Genomic DNA, 15,666 nt, shown 5'->3' with positions numbered 1-15,666 from the left:
TTGTGTGTTAGTGTGCCTTTGGGACCTAGGTTCAAGTCCTCCTACATGTGATTTGGGGAAATGATTTTTTTTTGTTTTGTTTTTAGGTTTAAAATACCTATTTTATTTACTTTTATTTTTAGTATTGTTTTTTTAGAAAGAAAAGAGGAGACTTTGGAAAAACTTCCCAAAAAAATCACGTTGGGTTTTTTTTTCTCTTTTGGTTTTCCTTTCTTTTTCATGAGAACTCTATCCCTCTGCTTTGCTCCATTCTTTTGTTTTGCTTTTCAATTCCGTCGACAGTGGTGTCGGGTTCCAAAATTGGTGGTTTTGAGGCGTCGAAGGTTTGGGTGTTGTAATCACGGTCTAAGGTGTGGGTTTCAAAATTTTTTTAATATTTGTGAATTGATGATTAGATTTGATGGCATTCTGTAATTTAGTGTATGTTCTAAAAACCTTCTCCTCCATTATTGAAATTTTCAATTTGTTTCTATGGTTTTAGAAATTGTTTGTGTGCTTGTGAAATATGTAACACCCTGAATAATGTATCTCTATTTCTGTAAATATTTAACATAACTGTGTATCTGGTTCAGTGGTTAAGTATTTTGGGTGTGTGAGAGGTCTTGGGTTCAAGTCTCCCTTCTGCCAAAATTTTGTTATTTTTGATCTAAGCATTACCCCTGATGAATGGGCTTAAAGTAAATTGTCTGTTAATTCATATCAAAATGAGCCTGGTGGTTCGAGTGGTAAGAGAGTTGGTGTGTTGAAGGTCTTGTTTTCAAATCCCTGCGTTAGCAAGGGTATTATACTTTTTCTTGATTGCCTAAGAGAGTTTCGATTGAGCTGGAAGTCTGAGGAAGTTATGTGTTAGTGGGAGGAAAATTAGGGATATGTTATCATATCCGTTTTATTTTTATTTTTATTCCCAAAAATCTTTTCATTTGTTTTCTTTTGGACGTCTCTTTCTCCTTTCTTGGAAAAATTTCGACTCATTCCTCTTCCTTAATTCCACTCATCACTGTTAGTTTCCACTGTTATTTTTGGTATTTTGTGGTTCCTTGCTCGGTTAAGGTAAGTGGGGTTGTAATGGTTGAGGTTTTGTTATCGGTAGGGTAGCCTATTTTTCTTTCATGGTAGCGTGTTGAGGGTAATCGTGAAATCTGATGTTGCTACGATTATTTTGGTGTAGGGGAAGGCGATGAGCAATGAGTTTCGTTTCTTGGACTTGAACGGGGTTGTGGTGGTTCTTGTCATTGGTAAGTTGAGTTTTTGTCAAATTATCGTGTTGAGTTAGTTCTTTTAAATGCTAAATCACTATTTGGATACTCTGACTTTAGGTTTTGAAAGGCTTGGGAGTGGTTTTGCATCAAACGGATACCATATGTGTTCCCAAAATGCGAAAAACTGAGTTTTAGCGAAAGCCAAAAAATTGCACTGTCGATGCCACATGGGCGTGTAGTCGCCCGTGTAGATGGCCGTATGCGAGACACAGCCTTGTGGTCAACGAAGGCATAGTCATGCGCAGCACACAACTGTGTGGTGACGTGAGTATGGCCGTGCGGGCCACACGGGTTAGGCCAAGTTAGGTATGTGGGGCACACGACCGTGTGGATTTTAGGCCAAGCCGTGTGGGCCAACACGGGCATGTGGGCCCATTTTTTAAAAATTCTCCCTAGTGTCACACGGTTGCTTCGATCGACTATGGGCCTACTGTAAGGTCGATAAGGGCTAATTAAATCCTAATTTGTATGCTATGATATTCTAATAGACTTATCTGAGTAGGATACTGAATGTATGCATGGCTGTAATGCTATTCGTATGTCTGATATTTGTATATATGCATGTTAAATTGGTTATATCTGTACCTAATTTTTGCATCTGTTATCAGGGGTGGGATTTGTATATGAGGAGGAAGTATTCTATTTGGCGTTGATTGCCTATATTTTGCCAGCGTGGCTGCATATAATATGATATGTGTCTTAATGACACAATATGGTGTGTAGGAATGGGTGAGTGTTTTAAACCCCACATGATGTGATGGGATGGTCAGAGATGGTGTATAGAGGATGGGGGTAGGATTTATGCATAACTGCTTCTATAATCTAAATCTGAATCTAGATCTGAATTTAAATTTGAAACTGTATCTGTTACTGACTGGGTATTTAACTCTGTATGTTTGCATGCTTAATTCTGATGGGTTACACACTGAGTTTTCGTAAACTCATATCTATTATCTATTTTGTCAGGTAATCCATAGACTTAGGTGGATCAGTGCGGCAGAAAGTTAGCGGTGACCACATGCCCGTAAACAGTTAAACTTAGCAATTTATGGTTTTATTCTTGATTTTTGGTTTTCATTTGAGAGTTTCTAATTTTTGGACTTCATGGTTTTAAACTGTTGACTTTTGGTTTGATTATATTTTGCATGCTTTATAAAATTATTTTATGTAATTGACAGTTTTTATGTAAAAAGAGGTTTTTCCTAAGAACACGAGCTAGATTTTTAAATTGTGTCGGTTTTGTTAGACTTCTGCTGAAAAATAAGTTATGGCAAATAAACTAATTAATCAACGTTTTCAAAAATGGATATGAAGTGCGTGAGTTCAATAACTAAATTGATTTTACATAAGTAAACCCATTCTCTGTGACATCTCTAGATTAGGCCTAACGTCTAGGCCGGGTTTGGGGTGTTACAAAATAGACCATTCGAGAGGTCGATTAACGTGGGGTGGCTTGAAATTAGGTGTGATTTTGATATACTTTTAAGTTATTAAGGACTGGGGAACGTTACGACAATAAAGGCACGCCTGGTAGCCTATTTCGGGGTGATTTTGTGACCACATGGGTAGCCACACGGGCGGTCAACACGCTTGTGTTGAATTGGGATTTAGGGTTTCCAGGCCAATTTTGGTGCCCCACAACCTAGCCACACAACCTTGTGGCCGATTTAGGGATTTTAGTCTATATCCACATGGTCGTGTCTCGTAGGCACACGGGCGTGTCCAATTGGGAATTAGGGCTTATGTGATTTGGTGCCACACGACTTGGTCGGACGGCTATGTGGCTAGTTTGGGGATTTAGGGATCTCACACGGGTGTGTGTTTTGGACACACGGTCTTGTCTGATGAGCACAATGGCGTGTAAGACTCTCACACGGCTGTGTCTACCCTGTACCCTATTTAAGCACAAACGAACAGAGAATTACACAACCTGATCACACGGTCATGTCCCTAGGTTACATAGGCGTGTACCCTATTTCACACGAGCGTGTGCCTCTCTATATAGGCGTGTCAAGCCCCACACGACCGTGTAGCCCTATTTCGCAAATTATTATTCTGTAGGATAACTTATTCATTCTGTTTCTTGGGTTGTCCAATGGTTGTTGGGACCTCTGTATAAGTATTAAGGACTTTGATACGACTTAGGGTCATGTGGTTAACTATAAATGTGCTATTAAACTTTTGTATTGATAGTGCATGTTTATAATGTGCCCTGTGAAATGAAACCATGTCCGGTAATTGTGATGAAATTTGACATTGAGTTTGTGTGTGTAAGAGTATTCAGATTCTGTACTCGGATTCTGTGTGTCTGATTCTAAAGAGTGTGTATTATTGTAAACGCATGGAATTTTATACTTGACTGACTATTTACAAGTTTCTGTGTCTGTATGACTATTCGTGTTTGATATGCATTGTTGTATTTACATTTTCATTTCAGGTCTAGGATATGAAGAGAAGGAAGACTGATCTAATCTGGTAGTTAAATTGTAATATATCTGTACATCAGTTTACTGCAATGTACTGTACTATATATACGTTAGCTTTGCTGCGTATTATCATCTGAGTGGCTTAGTCTACATACATGGTGTGTAAGGTTGGATGAGCCTTTCGAGATCTTACATGGTGTATTGGTTGGATGAGCTTAAATAGCTCTTTTGTGGTATGATTGGGGGACTGAGAGGTGTTTGGCTGGTTGGGTGGGTTCATATTGATGCATTTACTCCGCATTCTATCCGTCTGTTTGATCGCGAGTCTAATTGCTCATAGACCATTGCGTTTTAATACCTGTACATTTGATTTGTTGTGACTATAAGTGTTGGGTATCGACCTGTCGATAGGTTTACTAGTTGAGTGTTCTGGTTGCATCATATGGTGTGTTTGATTGTTACGTACAAATAGGACGTTGGTTCCGTGTTGATTTTTCTGATTCTGTATATCTCTATCTAAACGCTTCATTTTTGCATTGCTATCTGAACTTCTGTTCTCTGTTGTTAGCAATTTTTCGAACTCACACTGAGCCTGTGTAGCTCACCCCCTTAGTATTTCCCCTTTCAGGTACATTACTAAATTTTGAGGCTGAACTCGGCACACCGGAGGTCTCGGAGTTACGTGTTTTAAATAATTAGTTTAAGTACTGTTTTGAAAACTGTGGTACGAACTTTTGTATTAAATACATATAAGCATTATTTGGACTGAGGTTTTTTGTAATATCGGGTTTTTATAACTGAGAGTTTTTACAGAACTTAAACATTGTAATGTTTTTCAGCTTGTTAAACTAAAAATAATTTTTTATCTCTTCGGTGATCAATGTAACCTTTAAGATTCAGTCAGAACTTCCAGGTCGGGTTTTGGGGGCATTACATGGGCAAGGACATGGGCGTGTTTCTAGGCCATGTAACTCACTATTAATGTTTTAGGACTACACAGACAGAAGACATAGGCGTATGTCCAGGCCATATGGTCTGAATCTTGTTTTTGAGGTCGTGAGTCTTACCTAACACTAATATTGACCTCCTCAATGTATGAATGATCTGAATTTGATTGTACGAGGATTCTCTAATGCTCTGTGACTAATATATGAATAACATAACTGTATGTGTACTGTGATAGCTATTTATGACACTGAACTGTATTATCTAATTGTGAAATGAATTCAAATGACTGAACATATGTTGTGGATATTTGTACTTGCATTTGTATAGGTTGGGATATTGTGAAGAATGAAGTAATCTACTCTGAATTAGTGGCTAAGCCACGGTGCGCATAAATTTGAATCTGACACTTTGTTGTATTCCGACCTAGCGGCTAAGTCGCTTCTCTACAATCGTGTCAGACTGACATTCTATGGTGTGTAGGGTTGGTTGGGCATTGAACGCCCTTAACGGTGTGTAGGGATGACTAAAGATGATGTGTAGTGGATGGGGGTAGGAATATCTATATCTGAATCTAATATATTATGTATGTGAAACTGAATTTGCTGCTACGTATATAACTGATATATTCTGTATCTGAACTGATATTGCTTATGTTACCTAACCGAATTTTAAGATTCAGAAATTATCTTATAAATGAGTTCTAATTGAACAAACGTCTTTTACTCACTGAATTCACAACTCATTTTGTTATTGATTGGATTTCAAGTGATTCTTAGACTTGAACGGGTCGGCACTGTGGGAGCTTAGTTAAGCTTTTATCTTTCCTTTAAATACTACTATTAGTAATTTTGATTTTCTATGACATTATGATGTTTGGGAAGAATATATACTTAGTTAATTGTGGTGATTGATATTATATGTTGAATGGTTCATTTTTACTGCGTTATAAATGTGGTATTCTTAATAATGTAACTCTCTGGACTTGGTCTAGACATCTAGGTCGAGTTTAAGGTGTTAATATTATGATGATATGATTTATTGTATGAATTGTAAGATATACCAACTATTATGATTTTTCTTTTGAGATTTATTGGCTTGAAAATATTTTTCAAGTATTCATGCAAATCTCTATTTAATCATTAATATAATTTTTGATATACATGATATATAAATGATAAGTTTTTCTATTAGATTTTGATACACTATAATTGTGAATTACTTTGAAATTTTTTCTTTGCCAAAATTATGAATACATGTGCTTGTTAATTATTTGGCCTTAAATCGATACATTATTTATGTTTGGCTTTGACATATATGGTTTTAGAACAAAAAAAGTCAAAAGATTAAAGTTTTTGGTTTTTGTTATTGCATTATTAGGACAACATTATTTTGTTTTATTTAGGAATCTATAAATCAATAAAATAATTAGTTTTGACCTTTGACTGTTATGGAAATTTTAAATTTGAATATGATTATATTTATATATTTCCAAAAGAACTTAATTGAAATAATAAGTTACCAAAGTGACCTCTGTTATTGAAATTATTTTGTTTTAAAATATAAAAGTTTGTGTGCATATAACTTAAGTTATAGTATTATTGATCGAACCAAACTAAGGTTAATAATATTACATGTGCAACTGTGGTAATAAACATGTGACTATCATTCAGTTTTACATGTGAGTAATATATCAATACAAAGGAAGATTTATTGTCCGACATGTTCTTATTGTCCGTGTGCCCCCTGTAGCTTTGAAAGGGTTACAAGTTGGGCTGTTACACAGCCTAGCACACGACCTAGCACACAGGCATGTGGGGTTATTTAGAAAGGTACACAGCCTGGCACACGGGTGTGTAGCTTGGCCCTGTGACCCAAGTTTGTGAGTTACACAGGCATGGACACGAGTTGGGACATGACCGTGTGCCTCAATTTCGAATGCCTAAATGGCCTACTCACACGGTCATGTAACCTCTGTAGTTTTGAAAATTTTCCTTGTTTCTTGAGAAATTCTCTTAGTTTTCGATTTTGTCTTGACTTGTTTCTAACGTGTTTTTAAAGCCTCAAGGGCTCGTATAGGGGACAATTTGTATGATTTGGATTGGATTTAATATGATTATAGATATGATTTGTAATGTTTGAAATTATGTTCGTTTGATTTGAAAACTCTGGTATGCTTCATAACCCTATTCTAGTGAAAGATACGGGTTAGAGGTGTTACATTTATTGGTATCAGAGCTATGGTTTAGTCAGTTCTCAGACTGAACTTAGCATGTACAGAGTCTAGAAATACATTCCACTTGACTAACCGATGATTGTGTGATAGCTTTTAATTATTTTGAATTGTTCTTATATAGATAACAAGATGTCGTCAAGATTCAATCGAGTAGCTTCTGATGAGGTAGAAAGTTTTATTCTACCTACTAATAAAGAAAGTACATGGATGAAGCTGGACCACAAGGATCTAGGGATGTCACACCTGATGCATTTCTCCATATGATGCATGACATGTATGATGCGTACTTAAAGGTAAACTCTGTAGTTCTGCAACCTCAATCTTCTTACCCTTAAGGTTCGAGTATGCAACATATTCATAGAGTGTCCATTGATAAAGTTAGAAAGTGTGAAGCTGTTGAATTTTGTGGTAATGTGAATGATGACCCAATCAAGGCAAAGTATTGGTTAGAACATACTCAGAGGGTACTAGATAAAATATTATGCTCCCTTGGAGATTGTTTGTGGTGTACGGTATCATTGTTGGAAGATGAAGCATTCCAATGGTGGTCTACAATAACGGCAGTGGTGTAGAAAGAAAGAATCAATTGGGACTTCTTTAAGTCTGAACTTCGAAAGAAGTATATTAACAAATGCTATTTAGAGTGGAAGAAGAAGAATTTCTTAAGTTGAAGCAAGGAAATAGGTCAGTAGCATAGTATGAGAGACAATTCGTTCAGTTTAGTAAATATGTTCGTGAGATCGTGCCTACCGAAAAGGACATGTGTGTACGTTTTGAAAATGGATTGAGGGATGAGATTAAGATGCTAGTAGGGGCTTTAGAGATTCGAGAATTTATGGTGTTATTTGATAGAGCCCAGAAAATGGAAGAAATTTGTAAAAGTAAAAAACGAAACGAAGAAAAGAAGCAGGAATTTAGTAAATTTGGGGGGATCTAAAGTTTTCTCCAATTCTTCATCAAAGAAGATGAAGAAATCCAGTAATAAGTTTTCTACTCTGTCAGGGTTTTCAAGAAGAGATCAGTTAAGTCAAAATAGTAAGAGAACTTTGGCTCCTTCAGTAGCTAGTGTGGGCAGCGTGAAGAATTCAAATAGAACAGAATGTAAGCAATATGGACAAGTTCACTTCGGTGTCTACAGAATTAATAATGGGACGTGCCTTAATTGTGGATCTCTTGATCATTTCAAAAGAGAGTGTCCAAGTCTGAAAGATCCTATTAAAGAGCATAACAAAAAATCGGTGACCACTACTAACAAAGGTAGAAGACCGCGAAATAGCGCAGCGACAGGGGCCAACAAAGGTGGGGTTATAGAGTCAGTGACCAAATCGAAAGTCAGGGCTCCTGCAAGGACATATGCTATTCATGAGTGAGAGGAAACATTAGCTCTTGATGTTATTGTGGGTACATTTTTTATCTTTAATGTTAATTGACCTGAGGTCAACGCATTCATATATATGAACTGCATTAGTGACGAAAAAGAAACTATCTGTTGAATCTACTTATTATGATATTCAAGTAACTAATCCACTAGGTCAGAGTGTGATAGTTAAATTAGTGTGTCGTAATTGTCCACTTAAAGTTAAAGGTTATGAATTCTCTGCTGATTTCATGTTGTTACCATTTCAAGAGTTTGATGTTATTCTGGGTATAGATTGATTATCCTTGCATGATGTTGCAGTAGAATATAGACAAAAATGGATTGATTTGAAATGTAAAATAGGAGAGATGATTTCAGTTGAGTCTGAGAGTCTAAAAGATATTGTTAGAATTATTTCGACTTTTTCTACTCAGAGATTGATACGAAAAGGTAGCGAAGCATTTCTAGCATATATTCTTGATACCAGGATTCAAAATTGAAGCTAGATTAGTTACCAGTTGTTAGTGAGTTCGCTGATGTATTTCCTGAAGAGTTGCTGGGTATACCCCCTGATTGTGAAGTTGGGTTTGTGATTGACTTGGTTCCTAGAACTGCACTGATATCTATATCACCATATTGTATGGCACCAACAGAATTAAAAAAATTGAAAACACAGTTACAAGAGTTACTAGATCGAGGGTTTATTCGACCAAGCGTATCTTCATAGGGCACACCTATGTTGTTTGTGAAAAAGAAAAATGACTCTTTGATATTATGTATAGATTACAGATAGTTAGACAAAGTTACGATGAAAAATAAGTAACCTTTTCCATATATCCATGATTTATTTGATCAATTAAAAGGTGCCATAGTGTTCTCAAAGATAGATATCAAATCTGGGTATTATCAATTGAAAGTTAAAGATTGTGATGTGTCAAAAACTACTTTCAGAACTCGTTATGGTCATTATGAATTTCTAGTAATGCCATTTGGCTTGACTAATGCCCCTGCTGCTTTTATGGATTTAATGAATCGGGTTTTTCAAACTCATTTGGATTGATTCATTGTTTATTGATGATATATTGATTTATTCCAAGTTAGAATCCAAGCACGCCCAACATTTGAGAATCGTACTATAGGCTTTGAGAGAAAAACAATTGTAAGCAAAAATTAGTAAATTTGAATTCTGGCTTAAAGAGGTTGGATTTTTGGGTCACATAGTATCAGCTGACGAGATTCGAGTTGATCCAAAAAAATTCTGCTGTGATGAATTGGAAAACTTCGAAGAATGTTTCTAAAGTGCGAAGTTTTCTGGGACTAGTAGGTTACTATCGATGTTTTGTTAAAAAAAATTCGATTATTGCTTCGCCGATGACCAAACTATTATAGAAAAATGTTAAGTTTGTTTGTTCTAATAAATGCCACAAGAGTCCTGAACAGCTGAAGAACATGTTGACCGAAGCTCCAGTGTTGACTCAACCTGAATTGAGGATAGCATATGTTGTTTTTAGTGATGCGTCTCTAAATGGTTTGGGTTGTATGCTAATGCAGACAGGAAATGTAGTAGCTTATGCTTCTCGGCAGTTAAAGTCACATGAAAAGAATTATCCTACTCATGATCTCGAGTTGGCCACGATTGTATTCACTTTGAAGATTTGGAGACATTATCTATATGACAAGAAATGTCACGTGTTCATAGATCACAAAAGTTTAAAGTATTTGATGACTAAAAAAGAATTGAATTTGAGACAGAGACGGTGATTAGAGCTACTGAATGACTATGATCTGGTTATTGAGTATCATCTAGGGAAGGCTAATGTAGTTGCAGATGCACTCAGTCGAAAGTCGTTGTTGTTCGTACTTCGAACGCTGAACGCTCATTTAATTCTGAATGGTGATGGTTTTGTATTAGCAAAATTGAAAACGAGACCCCTGTTTCTTCAGCGAATTCGAGAATTTCAATATGAAGATCCGAAGTTGATTATGAAACGATAGTTGGCTCAGAACAAATTGAGTTTAGAGTACAGTGTTAATGATAATGGTATATTTCGTTATCATGATAGAATTTACATTCCGAGTAATTCCATTTTGAAACATGATATTCTCTCTAAAGCTCACAGTAGTATGCATTCTGTTCATTCAGGTAGCACAAAGATGTATTGTGACTTGAAAGAGATGTACTGGTAACCGGGTATGAAACGAGAAATTTGTGAATCTGTAAGTAAATGCTTGATTTGTCAATAGGTGAAAGTAAAACATCAAGTACCTTCGGGTTTACTACAACCTGTTATAATTCCTGAATGGAAGTGAGAGCTAGTCACGATAGATTTCGTATATGGTTTACCTATAACTCTAAGAAAGAAAGATTCAATATGGGTGATTGTTGACAAACTGATGAAATTAGCACATTTTATTCCAATCAGAATAAACTACACCCTTGAGAGATTAGCAGAACTATATGTGTCTGAGATTGTAAGATTACATGGAGTTCTGACATCTATTATTTTGGATAGAAATTCGAGATTTAAATCGAGATTTTGGAGCAAATTTAACGAGGCTTTAGGCACTAAGCTTAAGTTCAGCATTACGTTTCATCCTCAGACTGACGGACAATTAGAACGAGTGATTCAAATTCTGAAAGATATGTTGAGATGTTGTATACTTGAATTTGAAGGTAACTTGGAAAAATACTTACCGTTAGTTGAATTCGCATATAATAATAGTTACCAATCCAGTATAAAAATGACACTGTTTGAAGCTCTTTACGGGAGGAAATGTAAAACATCGCTATATTGGTCAGAATTGAATAAATCCAAAATGGTGGGAATTGATTTGATCTGAGAAATAGAAGACAAAGTTTGACTTATTCGGGACTGTATGAAAGCTGCATCTGATCGTCATAAATCGTACACAAATTTGAAGAGAAAAGATATAAAATTTGCAGTTAGCGATCGAGTATCACTGAAAGTTTCTTCGTGGAAGAAAGTGCTGCATTTGGGTAAGAAAGGAAAGCTGAGTCTGAGATTTATAGGACCGTATGAGATTGTTGAAAGAATCGGCCCTGTAGTTTATAGATTAGTCTTGCCCTCTAAACTTAAGAAAATACATAATGTATTCCATGTTTCAATGTTTAGAAGGTATAGATCTGATCCCTCGCATGTGATTCCTCATAGTGAAATTGAGTTACAGACGGACTTGACGTATTCAGAAGAATCGATGAGAATATTAGCTCAAGAAGTTAAATAATTGCAGAATAAACGAGTACCATTGGTAAAAGTCTTATGGCATCGACATGGTTCAAAAGAAGCTACCTGGGAAACCAAGGAATCAATGAAATTACAATATCCGAATCTATTCTCAGGTAACAATTTCGAGGATTAAATTTCTTAAGGGGGGAGAATTGTAATAGCCCAATTTTCAGTGGTGATGAAATAGTGGTTTTGGGACCACAAATTTTCGTCGTGTCGACTCATAAATATTATTTTGAGAATATTTATAGAGTCATTGGAGTCATATTAAAATATGGTTTAGAAATATTAATGTTTAGATAGTTAATTAGGAGAAAAGGACTAAATTGAAGAAAGTGCAAAACTTGTTAAATAATGCTATTAAATGATTAAATGGTTTAATAATAATAAAGGAAGGACTTAAATGATAATTAAGCCCTAGTCATTATAGTGGGATGGCTAAACATGAGAAAATGAGAAAAACTAATGTGAACTAATGGTAAATTTGTAAATAAAATGAAATTAAAACAAATTTTAGTAAAAGAAAAATGTTTTCTTCTTCATTTCTCAATTTCCATAGTCGAATGTGAAGTTTTCTAGCTAGGAGAATCAGCAAAGCAATTTCCTTTCATGTGAGTTAAATTTTTAACCGTTTCTTGTAATTTTTATATTTTTGAGATCGTTGCAACTAGGTCCAGCTAGCCCGTACCTTCTTTTTTTATTTTGTTAAAAATTTTTGAAGTTTCCATTGATGAATATTGAATTTTTTTTATGAATATTATGTATTTGGAGCCTTTATTATGCTATTTGATGAATTTGTAAAGATATTTTTGTTAGATCTAGATTTTAGGATTAAATTGTGAAAATGTCAATAATTTAGAGTTTGATGGTGAATTTGAGGTTTATTAGGGTTTTTTTGAGGGCCTAGAATATTTGGATAAATTATAGATATGAGAAAATTAGTTAATTTGATGAATTTCGAGTTAAGGGATCAAATTGCAAAAATTGTAAAAGTTTGGGATGATTGTGTAAATTCAAAAAATGAGATGGAATTAATTGGAAAATGAACTTGAAATGAAATATATGCTAATAGTTGAAAAATTTTACATTATAGATCAAGAATCCGTAGATATTCGAAGAAAAGGTAAAATAGCATAATAATCCTTCAGTTTCTACAATTTCTATGATTCAGTCCAGGTAAGTTCATTATATGCTTACTATTAATCTTATTGAATATATTCACACTATTTCATTATTGGTTGAATTTGGATTTTATTTAGTTATGTATAATGAAATAGAATCCAGTGATTATTCAGGCTATGTGCCTAGCAGGCTATGTGCCGGTGATTATTCGAGCTATGTGCCTAACAGGCTATGTGCTAGTGATTATTTGGGCTATGTGTCTAGCAGGCTTTGTACTGTTGATTATTCGAGCTATGTGCCTAGGAGGCTGTATGCCGGAGATTATTCGGGCTATGTGCTAGCAGGCTGTGTGCCAGTGATTATTCGGGCTATGTGCCTAGCAGGCTATGTGCTGATGTATTGAGAATTTGCATTACTTTTGTAGTTTTTAGTTAACTAATAAATGGAACTAATATCGAACTTATTAAGCTTTTTGATGCTTAATAGTTTGATTTATTTTTGTAGGACCTTTGGAATCGTTGCTTTGATTGGATCGACTCGGAAGCTCGCACACTATCATCAACATCTCAGTAGTCATTTTGGTTTTTGTTGTTGGTTTAAGTGGCATGTATTAGGAAAAATGTCTATAGTACTTAAATACTTTGTATGAATGTAAATATTGGAAGTAACTTGTTATGCTTGTTTCTAGTAAAGTTAGTTGAACTTCTGTGCTTAACTAGGTAACCATTTTGGAACATATATAAGAAGAAATTGTATAAATCTTTTGTTTTCAATGATGATGATGGAACAATTCAAGTATGCTATAGATATGATGCTTAATTTTTTATAACTATTTGGCATATTTGGAAATATGGTGAATTGGTACTTTGTTGTTAATGACAGTTAGGAATGTTAATGTTAGTATTTGATTGGTATGTTATCCACCATTTGGTATATTTTGGTAGGTAAATTTAATGGCATGTATTGATGCAAGTATGCTTAGAAGTTGTTGATTATTTTAGCCATATTGGATACAATGTTATACATGTTTACTTGTTGTTATTTAAGGTGCTTAAGGGCATTTTGGTTGTATGTTCTTATACCATGTTTGAATAGCTAAAATATGCATGATTTTGGTGCCTTGTTATGGCTTGTATATATGTGAAATTTTAGTTGTAGGTACATACCAAGAAAGGGAAAGAAAAATTGCTTGTAAAATAGCCTATTTTCGTCCATACTAGTAGAGACACGGGCATGTGTCTCAGTTCTGTGTGACACACGGCCAGACGACACGGCTATGTGTCCCTTGTAGCTTTCATAGGGTCACAAGTATGGCTATTACACAGCTTGGTACACGAGCGTGTAGGGTTATTTCGAAGGGTACACGGCCTGGCACACGGGCATGTGGCTTGGCTGTGTGACCAAAGTCAGTGAGTTACATAAGCATGGACACAAACTGGGACACAGTCGTGTGTCCCTATTTCGAATGCCCACACAGCCATATGACCCCTGCAATTTTGAAATTTTTTATTATTTCCTAAAAAATTCTTTAAGTTTTCGATTTAGTCCCAACTTCTTCCTAACGTGTTTTTAGGGCCTCGAGGGCTCGTATAGGGGACAATTTGTATGATTTGGATTGAATTTAATATAATTATAGATATGATTTCTAATGTTTGAAATTATGTTCGTTTGATTTGAAAACTTCGTTAACGCTCCATAACCTTATTCCGGCGATGGATACGGGTTAGCGGTGTTACAATCATAAATTTTTTTTATCATTCATGTTAAAAAGAATTGCTAAATTTTATATTATTTAAAATAAATTAAGCATTCATTAAAGTTATATAATAAAATGATTATATGCTCTTGAAGAGCTAATATTGCATCAAACTGTAAAAAGCTCTTTAAGAGCTAATATTTTACCTCCTTGTGATGCAAAATTTGGTAAATTATAATATTGTTTTATATCAAAAGATATATATTGAATAAAACCTTCATGTGTTTTAACATTAAAACCATATATAGAAATAACATGAGATACTCATGTATTTGTATTATATATATTCCCCGAAGGAATACATTGTACTATATGACTGAAATAACTAATGTGCTCCTACAGTAGCAATCTTGTGAAAATGACTTCAAAAGTATTTTCGAACAATCTCATACCTTTTACTGGCTAAGCAAAATAATAAGTTACTAATGAAAAACTATGATATTCTTCCCACTAATTTTTCTTTATTCCCTGAAGTGAATGTAGCAGTACATAGCAATTATGAAAAATGAAAATATAGAGATCATGATTGTTGTTGTAATTGAGGATGTGGTTGGAGACATACTAATAACCGTTATCAATGTGGTTATAATAGTGATACTTCTAACCACTAGAAAAAGAACAATAATGAAAAATAAGAAAATTGTGGTCAAAATATTTGAAGATTTTGACATATTTCCTGAAGTGAATATTGCAAATAATTGTGGACAATTTATATTTATTTTATTGAGTTAATAACATTATGGACTTCACATTGATGTAGACATTTCTAGAACTAAATGTCACAATATTGTTTATATGTGAATACAAAATAAAAAGAATGACGATAAAATTATCAATTGTCAAAATTTATATTAACATTATTAGTTCAATTGAAAAACGTGATTAAGTAAACTAGAAGTTTACTAATACAAATACATTTACTATTCGATTGACCAGTTAGACCATCCTGGATTATATATGATGTGAAAATTAATTGAGAATCCATATAGACATTTATTAAAGAACCAGAAGATTCTTTGTAATGGCCTAAATTCAAGGTTATCGGAACAATGGTTTCGTAACCATAGATCCGATTTAAAGAAAAATTTATTTTAATATTTTTGTTTGAAAATTTATATGATAGGAAAATCGTATGAAAATATTGATAGGAAAATTTTATCGATTTAGTGATTAGTTAGAAAAAGAAATTATTGAAGAAATTGGGTAAAATAAGGTATCGGGACCTCTATCTCGTAAAAACGAGTCAAAAATAATTTTATAAATATTTATGAAATGTTATTAATGTGGTATTAAAATTTCGTTAGGAAATTTTAATGT

The 15,666-nt window shown here is 34.4% G+C and overlaps 1 long non-coding RNA gene across 3 annotated transcripts; it reads left to right on the top strand.

The window, feature by feature from the left end:
- The first annotated feature begins 1,040 nt into the window (after window positions 1-1,040).
- On the top strand, window positions 1,041-4,591 carry LOC128290422 (uncharacterized). Of its 3 annotated transcripts, none has more exons than XR_008280261.1 (4): window positions 1,041-1,235; window positions 1,317-1,565; window positions 2,226-2,283; window positions 4,314-4,591. It is a non-coding gene; the product is annotated as an uncharacterized LOC128290422 (long non-coding RNA). The 3 variants fall into 3 exon arrangements; XR_008280260.1 differs by lacking the exons at window positions 1,041-1,235; window positions 1,317-1,565 and adding exons at window positions 1,618-1,696; window positions 1,868-1,988; XR_008280262.1 differs by lacking the exons at window positions 1,041-1,235; window positions 1,317-1,565 and adding an exon at window positions 1,656-1,696.
- The last annotated feature ends 11,075 nt before the right edge of the window (window positions 4,592-15,666 follow it).

This window comes from Gossypium arboreum, chromosome 3 (genome assembly GCF_025698485.1).
Source record: "Gossypium arboreum isolate Shixiya-1 chromosome 3, ASM2569848v2, whole genome shotgun sequence".
NCBI lineage: Eukaryota > Viridiplantae > Streptophyta > Magnoliopsida > Malvales > Malvaceae > Gossypium > Gossypium arboreum.
This window is presented reverse-complemented; position numbering and strand designations above follow the sequence as displayed.